Source organism: Heterocephalus glaber, unplaced genomic scaffold (assembly GCF_053883595.1).
Source record: "Heterocephalus glaber isolate CG9 unplaced genomic scaffold, H.glaber_assembly_v1.0 deba00001461, whole genome shotgun sequence".
Taxonomy (NCBI): Eukaryota; Metazoa; Chordata; class Mammalia; order Rodentia; family Bathyergidae; genus Heterocephalus; species Heterocephalus glaber.
This window is the reverse complement of record NW_028258308.1, coordinates 132,234-143,621: the sequence shown is the minus strand read 5'-3', so window position 1 is coordinate 143,621 and position 11,388 is coordinate 132,234. Positions and strand designations below refer to the sequence as shown.

The following is an 11,388-nucleotide window of genomic DNA, read 5'->3' as shown; positions in this document are numbered from 1 at the left end:
CAGACTTTGATTCCATTTTTTTCTTTCTCATAATTTTTCCTTTCCCTTCTTCCCTTTCCCCTTCCCCTCCCATCACCCCCAAACCCTTGGACCTTTTCCTATTTCAAATTATCAATTATTCATTTCAATCATTTTAATCCTTATTTACACTTTCAGTTTCTCACACTAGAGAAACTATTTGGTATTTACACATGTGTGTCCTATTTATTTCACTTAAGAGTATGGCCTCAATATGCATCCATTTAGCTATAAATGTCTCTAGTTTCTCATTCTTTATGGCTGAGTAGTACTCCATTTTATAAAAACTCCACATCTTCTTTATCCAGTTTCCAGTCGACGGGCACTTGGGCTGTTGCCAAGCTTGAGCTATTACAAACTGTGCTGCTATAAACATAGGTGCACATATATTGCTGTGGCATGATTCTTTTAATTCTTTGGGGAAGATTCCCAGTAGGGGAATAGCTGGGTCAAATGGGACCTGTAGTCCTAGTTCTTTGAGGTATCTCCATACTGATTTCCACAGTGGTTGCACCAGTCTACATTCCCACCAACAATGGAGAAGGGTTCCTTTCTCTCCACACCCCCGCCAGCATTTGTTATTGGTTGAGTTCTTGATAGCAGCCATTCTTTCTGGGGTGAGGTGGAATCTCAGTGTTGTTTTCATCTGCATCTCTTGAATGACCAGTGATGTTGAACATTTTTTCATATATTTATTTGCTGTTTTTACTTCTTTGTCTGAGAAATGTCTGTTCATTTCAGATGCCCATTTTTGAATTGGGTCTTTGAATTTAGGGGGGTCTGATTTTTTTTAGTTCTTTATATATTCTTGATAGTAGACCTTTGTCAGAGGTACGGCTGCTAAAAATTTCTTCCCACATTGTAGGTTGTCTCTTAGCTCTGTTGGTAGTTTCTCTTGCAGTGCAGAAGCTTTTTAATATGATGAGATCCCAGTTGTTGATTCTTTGTGTTAGCTCCTGTGCTACTGAAGATTTGTTCATAAAGTCTTTTCCTATGCCAATGTCATCAAGAGTTCTACCTAACTTATCTTCCAGCAAGTTTAGTGTTTCTGTCTTAATATTTAGATCTTTAATCCACTTCAATCTTAGTTTAGTGCGCGGTGATAGAGATGTGTCTAATTTTAATCTTTGGCAGGTTAAAATCCAGTTTTTCCAATGCCATTTATTAAATAGGCTATCTTTCCTCCAATGAGGGTGGTTGGCTCCTTTGTCAAAGATGAGGTTGGCTGAGTATGTCTGGAGTTGTTTCTGCATCTTCTAATCTATTCCACTGATTTTTGGGTCTGTTTCTTTGCCAGTACCATGCTGTTTTTATCACTGTAGCTTTGTAGTATAGTTTCAAGTTGGGGATTGTGATACCCCCAGCCATGTCTCTGTTGCCTAGAATTGCTTTTGCTATTCTAGGTTTTGAAGAAGACTTCTTAAGCTTTAAAAACACATGATAGGGCCAGGTGTGATGGCAGACCCCTGTAATCCCAGCACTCAGGAGGCAGAGGCAGGAGGATTGCTACAAGTTTGAGGCCAGCCCAGGCTACAAAGTGAGTTCAAGGTCAACCTGAACTACACACTTGATCTTAGCCAAAAGGCCAAGAAACAGTCAACCTGAACTACAGAGTGAGACCCTGTCCCAAAACAGCAACAACAACTACCACATCATAAAACTTTAACTTCAATTCCAATAACATTTACTAACAATGAAATGAGAAATATAAAAAAATGAATATATATGTTGTTATGGCTTGTGTTTAGATGTCTTCTCAAAGCCTCATGCAGTCATAGATGGGGCTGATCTTGAGTGTGTGGCACTGGAATTGATTCATGGTGCAATGCTAGGATCAAGGGCACTAGGATTAAAACCTGGATAAGGGGCAGCACCTCTGGCAGGGGTGGGGGTGGGGGCTCGAGCTGCCAGGTTTGCTTCCCGCCACAGCTCTGTGCCTTCTGTAGCCTCAGATGACCAAGATAAAAAGGTGGAGACTCTACTTGCACCACTGAAAAAGCAAGAAGTATTACCCTTCCACCAAGAGACTAAACATGAAAGTGGATCAGGAAAAAAGAAAGTTTCATCAAAGAAGCAGAAGACAGAAAATGTCTTGGTAGATGAACCCTTATTGGTGCAAGTACTTATATTCCTTTGATGGATAATGCTAACTCAAGTCTTGTGGTGGATAAGAGAGAAGGTATCGATCTCATTAAACCCGACCAAATAGAAGGGATCCAGAAATCTGGGTCTAAAAAACTGAAGATGGAAACTGACTAAGAAAATGCTGAAGTGAAATTTAAAGATTTTCTTCTGTCCTTGAACACCATGATGTTTTCTGAAGATGAGGCCCTTCATGTGGTAGACCTGCTGAAGGAAAAGTCTGGTGTGATACAAGAGGTTTTAAAGAAGTCAAATAAAGGAGAATTGACTGCACTTCTGCATCAGCTTCAGGAAAAGGATAAATTGCTTGCTGCCGTGAAGGAAAATGCTGCTGCTATGAAGGAGCGGTATAAGCAGTTAACCTAGGAAATGATGACAGAGAAAGAAAGAAGCAATGTAGTTATAGCAAGGATGAAAGATCGGATTGGAACATTAGAAAAGGAACATAATGTATTTCAAAACAAAATACATGCCAGTTATCAAGAGACTCAACAGATGCAGATGAAGTTTCAGCAAGTTTGTGAGCAGATGGAAGCAGAGATACCTCACTTGAAGCAGGAAAATGGCATACTGAGAGATGCTGTCAGCAATACTACAAATCAACTGGAAAGCAAGCAGTCTGCAGAACTAAATAAACTACACCAGGATTATGCTAGGTTGGTGAATGAGCTGACTGAAAAAAACAGGGAAGCTTCAACAGGAGAAAGTTCAAAGGAAGAATGTTGAGCAAGCAATTAGTCAGTTGAAGGTTCAACTCCAAGAAGCTGAGAGAAGGTGGGGAGAAATTCAAACCTACATCAGGAAAAGAACAGCAGAACATGAGGCAGCACAGCAAGATTTACAGAGTAAATTTGTGGCCAAAGAAAATGAAGTACATGGGCCCGGGATTTAGCTCAGTGGTTTCACCACCTGCTGCGCAAACACAAGGACCCAAGTTCAATCCCCGGTACCAAAAAAAAGAAAAAGAAAATGAAGTACAGAGCCTGCATAGTAAACGTACAGATACCTTGGTATCAAAACAACAGTTGGAGCAAAGATTAATGCAGTTAATGGAATCAGAGCAAAAAAAGGGTGAACAAAGAAGAGTCTACAAACACAAGTTCAGGATATTTTGGAGTAGAATGAGGCCTTGAAAGCACAAATTCAACAGTTTCATTCCCAGATAGCTGCCCAGACCTCCATTTCAGTTCTAGCAGAAGAATTACATAAAGTGATTGCAGAAAAGGATAAGCAGATAAAAAAAACTGAAGATTCCCTAGCAAGTGAACATGATCATTTAACTAGTAAAGAGGAGGAACTTAAGGATATACAGAATATGAATTTCTTATTAAAATCTGAAGTGCAAAAATTACTGGTGCTAGCAAATGAGAAGGCTGCTGCAGCACATGAATTGGAGAAGATACAAAAAAGTATTCATGTTAAGGATGATAAAATAAGATTGCTTGAAGATAAGTTACAATGTGAAATTTCAAACAAAATGGAGGAATTAAAGATTCTAAATGACCAAAACAAAGCATTAAAATTCAAAGTTTAAAGGCTGCAGACTCTTATGTCTGAACAGCCCAATAAAGATGTTGTGGAATAAATGGAAAAATGCATTCAAGAAAAAGATGAGAAGTTAAAGACTGTAGAAGAATTACTTGAAACTGGACTTATTCAGGTGGCCAACAAAGAGGAGGAACTGAATGCAATAAGAACAGAAAAGTCATCTCTGACAAAAGAAGTTCAAGACTTAAAGGCTAAGCAAAATGATCAGGTTTCTTTTGCTTCTCTAGTTGAAGTACTTAAGAAAGTGATCCATGAGAAAGATGGAAAGATCAAATCTATAGAAGAACTTTTGGAAGCTGAACTCCTCAAAGTTGCTAATTAGGAGAAAACTGTTCAGGATTTGAAACAGTAGCTCTAAAAGAAGAAATAGGAAATGACCTGCTTGAAAAGGCTCAACAGTTATCTGTCACTTCTCAAGTTCAGGAGCTTCAGAACTTAGTAAAAGGAAAGGAGAAACAGATGAATACCATGAGGGCTGTTTTAGAAGAGAAGAGGAAAGACCTAGCCAATAGAGGGAAATGGGTACAGGATCTCCAAGAAGAAAATGAATCTTTAAAGGCTCATGTTCAAGAAGCACGACGTGACTTGCAAGAGGCACATTCTGCATCACAATTTGAAGAACTTGAAGTTGTGTTGAAAGAAAAGGAAAATGATAAAGAATGAGAAACTAGAGACATTTATAGCTAAATGGATGAATATTGAGGTCATACTCTTAAGTGAAATAAATAGGACACACATGTGGTGTAAATACCGAATAGTTTCTCTAGTATGAGAAACTGAAAGTGTAAATAAGGATTAAAATGATTAAAATGAATAATTGATAATTTGAAAGAGGAAGAAAAGGTCCAAAAGGGTAGGGGAAGTGGGAGGGGAAGGGGGAAAGAAAGAAAGGAAAAATTATGAGAAAAGGAAAAAATGGAAATAAAGTCATTGTAAATAGGAAAGTGTGGAGGGGGTGAAGGGAGCACAGGGAATGGGGAGAAAATAAGAACAAAGACACATCATGTACAGGTACCAGCACCCAATGATAAATGTAAATGTATTGTATACCTAATATGTACCAATAAAAGAATTTAAGCAAAAAAAAAAAGGAAAATGAAATTAAAATAGTAGAAGCTATGGTAAAAGAGAGGAAGAGTGAGCTTTCTAGCAAAACAAAGCTGTTACAGGAGGTCCAAGGTGAAAACAAATTATTTAAATCCTAGATTGAGCAGTTTAAACAACAAAATTACCAACAGGCATCTTTTCCTTCTCAGGAAGAGTTATTAAAAGTAATTTCAGAAAGAGAGAAAGAAATAACTGTCTCCAGAATGAATTAGATTCTTTGAAGGATGCTGTTGAACATCAGAGGAAGAAAAACATTGAAAGACAATATGTGGAAGCTGTTGAGTTGGAGGCTAAAGTTCTTAAAAAATTATTTCCAAAGGTGTCCGTCCCTTCTAATTTGAGTTACAGTAAATGGTTGCATGGATTTGAAAAGAATGTATAGCTGGAACTTCAGGTTCAGAAGAAGTTAAGGTTTTAGAGTATAAGTTGAAAGAAGCTGATGAAGCACACACAGTATTACAGCTGGAGTGTGGTATGTATAAACCAGTCCTTGCAGAAACAGAAGGAATTTTACAGAAGCTACAGAAAAGTGTGGAGGAAGAGGAAAATAAATGAAAAGTTAAGGTCGATGAATTACAAAAGACAATCTGATGCTGTCATCAATTATGTCTTCAGAGCAAGAGTTAGAGCAATTAAGAAGAGAAAATAAAGATATTGAAAATCTGAGAAGAGGACAAGAGCATTTGGAAATGGAACTAGAGAAGGCAGAAATTGAATGATCTACTTATGTTACAGAATTGAGAGTTGAAGACACAGTTAAATGAAACACTCACAAAACTTAGAACTAAAAAAGTGAAAGACAGAATGTAGCTGGTGATTTGGATAAGGCGCAACAGTCAATGGATCTTATCCAGTCAAAAATAGTACAAGTTGCTGGAGATACTATTGTTATTGAGAATAGTGATGTTTCCCCAGAAATGGAGTCTTCTGAAAAGAAGATGATGTCTGTAAGTCTAAATCAGACTATAGCACAGTTACAGCAGTTGCTTCAGGTTGCAAACAAACAGCTCACAAAGGAGAAATAACACTACCAGGTTTGTAATGAAGTAATTGGGAAACTTCAGTTAAGGATAACAGAAGGCATTGCATTATATTTTGCCAAATTAAAGCCTTATTTATGTTTTTACTCTACTTTGTCAGAAACACTGAACAGAGTTTTGTCTTTCCTAATCCTTGTTAGACTACTGATTTACAGAGAAAAATTTAAAAAGAAGCCAACTCTGTAGACACCTTCAGAGTTTAGTTTTATAATAAAAACTGTTTGAATAATTAGACTTTTACATTCCTGAAGATAAACGTGTAATCTTTTACCTTATTTTGCTCAATTCAGTTGTTCAGAAGATCAAAGTGGTAAAGACAATGTAAAATTTTACATTTTAATGCTAATGTTGTACACTGTTTTACTTAACACTTTGGGGAGTAACTGCCTCTGACATCAATTGAAGACACTTTTGTTGCTAATGCAATCAGTTTTTGTAATGGCAGTCAGCAAATAAAGGGGTGCTTATTATTTGAAAAAAAAAAAACACCTGGATAAGATATAAGGGATATAAAGAGCTGTGGTTGTCCCTTGTTGCTTTACTGCTTTCTGCCCGCCGTGAACTGTTTCTCCTCTGTAGTGCCTGTCTGCCATGCCACCCTGCCTTGGAGCCAGCTGGTTATGGACTGAAACCTCTACACACTGTGAGCCAAATAAACCTTTCATTCCTTCAATTTGGGCGTCAGGTACTTTGTCTCAGCAAGGAGAAGAGTAAAAAAGAGATATGTGATAATGTTTACTCTTATTAAAAGTTAAATAAACTTAAAGCAAAGACCAAGGGTGTAGCTCAGTGGTACAGCACTTGCTTAGCATGTGAAAGATCCTGGATTTGATCCCAGCACTGCCACCTCCTCCTCTCAATATAGTACATAAATTTTTTCTTTGGGTGAGGCAAAGTCTTACTATGTAGTCCATACCGGCCTTGAACTCACCTTGTAGTTTAGGCTGGCCTCGAATTTGGAACAGTCCTCCTGTGTCAGTCTCTCAAGTGCTGGGATTACAGGTGTGCACTACCACACCCAGCTAGATTATCATTTTTCTTATATTTAAAGAATAAAAGAAGACATTTTCTAATGTTAGCCCTTGTATAGTGACATAATGAGTGTTGATATTTTTCTGAGATAATATTTGCCACAGAAAAGATTTCTCAAAAAGATGTAAAATGCCATTCAAAAGAATTGAACACTGCACTTTTTGTGCACTTCAGAAAATCCAGTACCACCCAAAACAAAACAAAACAAACTAAAAGGGCCAGGGATGTAGCTCAGTGGTTCCACTACCTGCCTTGCAAGTGCAAGGACCTGAGTTCGATCCCTGGTACCAAAACCCCCCCCAAAAACCAAAAAAAACCCCTAAAAAACCCCAAGCCCCTCCACCAAAAAATGAACAGTAGTGGGAGACTTACATTCTAAATTAATTTCCATCTTGGATATAATTTTTTTTTTTTTTTTTTTGTACCAGGGATTGAACTCCAGGCCTTGCGCTTGCGCAGCAGGCAGTGAAACCACTGAACTAAATGCCCGGCCCTTGGATATAATGTTGAGCTAAAGCACAAATCTGACAAGCCACTTTACAGTTTAAAATCCTTTGAAGTTTCCCAACAACCTGCTGGGTAAAATCCAGTCTCTCTGTAGAGGCATTTCAAGTCTCTGTCATATTGGCCAGGACCGTTTCTTCTTGTTTCCTGCCATTCTGTCTACACGATAAATCTTCTCCCCTTTTACCCTCCTGAACTCATCCCCTAGCAATCGTCCCCCACTCTCTCCCTTACATTTTTTCCCTTCTTTCCTTGATCATTTGTAAATGCTGTACTTTTTCTTATCTTAATTCCTCAAATCTCAGATACTCTCCAGCTACCATTCTACTCCCCCTTCTTTGTACAGGAGATCAAATCCAGGGCTTTGTGTGTGCTAGGCAAGTGCACCACTACTGAGCTACAGCTCCAGTCCCCCAGGTCTTTGCACTGAGCTATATCCCCAGCAGTTTTATTTTTTATTTTGCAACAAGATCTTGTTGAATGACTAAGTTGCCCAGGCTGGGCTTGAATTTGTGATCCTCCTGCCTCAGCCTCCCCATTCACTGGGATTATAAACATGTGCCACCATGCTTGGCTCAAGTCTTTCTCTTTTTTTTGGTACTGGGGATCGAACTCAGGACCTTGAGCTTGGAAGGCAGGTGTGGTGCCACTGAGTTAAATCCCTGGCCCCTTGACCCTTTCTTTAAATAAACTTTTTGAAAGTATGGCCTATATTCTTTTTTGGGGGGGGTGGGGGTACCGGGGATTGAACTTGGGACTTTGCGCATGCGAGGCAGGCGACGGAACCACTGAGCCAAATCCCTGGCCCTGGGAAAATTTAAACATAAAAATAAAGAAAATTGTAGGATGAACAGCCCTGAACCCATCATTCAGCTTTCACAGTTTGAAGGCAATGGTAGATGTGTGAACAAATGCTGAACACCTTTTCGGACTCATCATTCCACCAAACTGCTCTAGTCAGAGCTGGCAGTGACCTTCATGTCACTTATTTTTGGGAAGCAAATACACATATACAGTGATCCAGAAAATAGTAATTTTGATGGACAGATTATATGCACTTACGGAAACGGAAAAATGCAAATGTTCTATGAGTTAGAGGTAATCACTGTTAACATTTTAGTGACTCAGTGTAGTAAAGGCTGTGTGTGACAAATCTACAGCCAACAGCACTCTGGATGGGGGAAAATGGAAAGCATTTCCTTGGAGATCAGGAGCAAGGCCAGAAGGATCATCCTGATCAATCCTATGCAATATACACTTGAAATTCTAAGAGTAATTCTAGAGTAATTAGGCAAGAGAAAGAAGTAAAAGGGATACAAACAGGAGAGGTAGAATTCAAATTATCCTTACAGGCAATATGATCTTATATACGAAAGACCCTAAAGACCTCACCAGAAGACTTAGAGCTGATAAACAAATTCAGCAAAGTAGCAGGATACAAAATTAACATTAAAAATCAATTGCTTTTCGCTGGGGATTTAGCTAGGTGGTTTTGTCACCTGCTGTGCAGGCATGGGGACCCGAGTTCAATCCCTGGTACCAAAAAAAAAAAAATTAAATTGCTTTTCTTTACACTAATGATGAACTAAGAAAGAAACCAGGGAAACAGTTCCATTCACAATACCTTAAAAAAATAACCAAACAAACAAAAAACATGGACTTCAATGTAACAAATATTTGAAAAACCTCTGCAAGAAAAATTATAGTTCATTGAAAAAGGAATTTAATAGCTGGATGTGGTGGTGCATGCCTGTGATCCCAGCACTCAAGAGGCTGGAGCAAGAGAATTCCCTTTAGCTACCGACTGAGACCCTGTCTCAGAAAACAAACAAACAAAAAGCCCAAAGGACTTCAAAAAATACTCTTTGCAGTCTGCAGAAGGTAATCAGTTCCCTGCTTTATCATCTAAAAACTTTTATTTTCTCTGTTCTTTTTTAAGGAGGTCTTGCTATGTAGCACAGAGTGGCCTTGAATTCTTGATCCTCCTGCCTCAGCCTCTCAAATGCTGAGATTACAGGCATGCACCACTATGCCTGACTAAGTAACTTTGTTTGGGAAAGGGAAAGCTAATTTGACTCACACAGAGGAAGTTGGCTTTTAGTCTAAGGCTAGCCCTGTGGGGTGGTGCACACTTGCAGTCCCAAATACTCTACTGTGTTGGCTGAGGCAGGAGATCTGCAAGCTCAAGGGCAGGTGGGCAATTTGGAAAGACCCTGTCCCTAAACAAACAAACAAGTCAGGTGTGGTGGTGAATACCTGGGTGAGGTAGGAGGATTGCAAGTTTGAGCACAGCCTGAGTAATTTAGTGATTTAGTGAAATTTTATGTATCTCAAAATAAAAAATAAAATAAAGGGCTGGGGATGTAGCTTAGTGCGAAGGCCCTGTGTTCCCCAGCACCATAAGGGGATTAAAAAAAAAAAGAAATGAAAGAGGAGTGTTAAGGATGTAGATCAGTTGTAGAGTGCCCCCTGGCTTTATACCCTAAGAGTGGAGAGCAAGGAAGGGTGTGGTGGTACATACCTCTGATCCCAGCATTCTGGGAGGCTGAGGCAAGAGGACTGTAGATGCAAGTCCACCCTGGGCAATTTAGTGATTTAATAAGATCCTGCTAAAAATAAAAAAATAAAAAAGGGCTGGAGGTGTAGCTCACTGTACTCACCCTGGGTTCAATCCCCAGTACCACACAAAACACACACACACACACACACACACACACACCCAAGTTCAGTGTGTTATATGTGCAAAAAATACTACAAGAAAGACACGTTTATCTTTCTGACAAATAAGCAGTAATCATGGATCCTGTTCATTTCTTTGATTTGAATCCTCCAATGACCTTCACGTCTGACATTGTGAATGAGGACCTTAACATTGCCTGTAGCCATTTCCTATTCAATACAGTGATTTCAGAATACAGAGAGGAGCCCACTAACAGACATTTTTGTCAGGGGTTTACACAGTCAATTCCATCAGCTCTCAGGGAAAGCTTTTGAAATGCAGAACCCAACCTAGACCTTGAACTGATTTGCATAGTTTGAATGACAACAGAAACAACAACTACAAATCAGGCAACAGTAAATCTGACTTTCACTTCTATCACTGCACTTTCCTATGCCTGAGAAACATTTAAAAAATAGGTCAGTTTGTTTACCATTAAATTTTATCATCATGAAAGTAAAAAATTGGCCATGTTGATTTTATGCCTCTCCCTCAAATTGTTGTGATTCTGAATTCATCCGTTGCATTCAGAATAGAATGCAGATTTCAATTCCTTGGAATGAGTGGATTCTGTGTTCAGTTTGTGGTTTAGAGAAACTGCTCAGTGGAGCTGGAGTGTCCCGTTTAGTATGAGATGAGGAGTTGGTCTGATGTGCTTGAAAATGCTCTCGGGGGACAGTGGTGAGGTGTTTTCTCAGTTAGATATCAGGATCCAGTCAGTCTTTCCAGGCCCTATACAAACTTCATGGTTGGGCAGGCAGGTGAAAGGCTGTGGTGCTTGCTCACTGGAGGTCAAAGTTCATCTGCTATCTTCCTCTGCTGAAACTTCCGGCGAGTCTAAGGAGACCTGAACCATGACTCCTGATAGAATTAGGAGGCTAGAATGTTCTTTTAAGTTAGTGAGTGGTGTTCTCATCTAGTGGAAGAATTTCTTTCAAATATCTTAGAAATGTTCATCCTCAATTTTTCCAACAAGAAATTTATTTATGTACTTATTAATTTAATCATAGAAAAGGCCATTTAAGCAGACTTACCTTGAAGGTGTATTTTTAATTTTAAAAATTTAATGGGGGAGAGCTGCTGTATGTATTGAATCACCTGCCTTACACAAGGTAGGCAAGAGCTGTATCAGTGATCTATATATTCAGGCCTTAAAGTTTTTGATGAAGCTGGGTGGAAGTGGTGGTATATGCCTGTAATTTCAGTTGCCTGGGAGGGTGAGGTGGGAGGATCACAAGTTTGAGCCCAACCTGGACAATTTAGAGAAACTCTGCTCAA

The 11,388-nt window shown here is 39.1% G+C and overlaps 1 pseudogene; it reads left to right on the top strand.

Moving 5' to 3' along the window:
• Positions 1–2,271: 2,271 nt before the first annotated feature.
• LOC101725397 (kinectin-like) lies at positions 2,272–5,840 on the top strand (annotated as a pseudogene).
• The last annotated feature ends 5,548 nt before the right edge of the window (positions 5,841–11,388 follow it).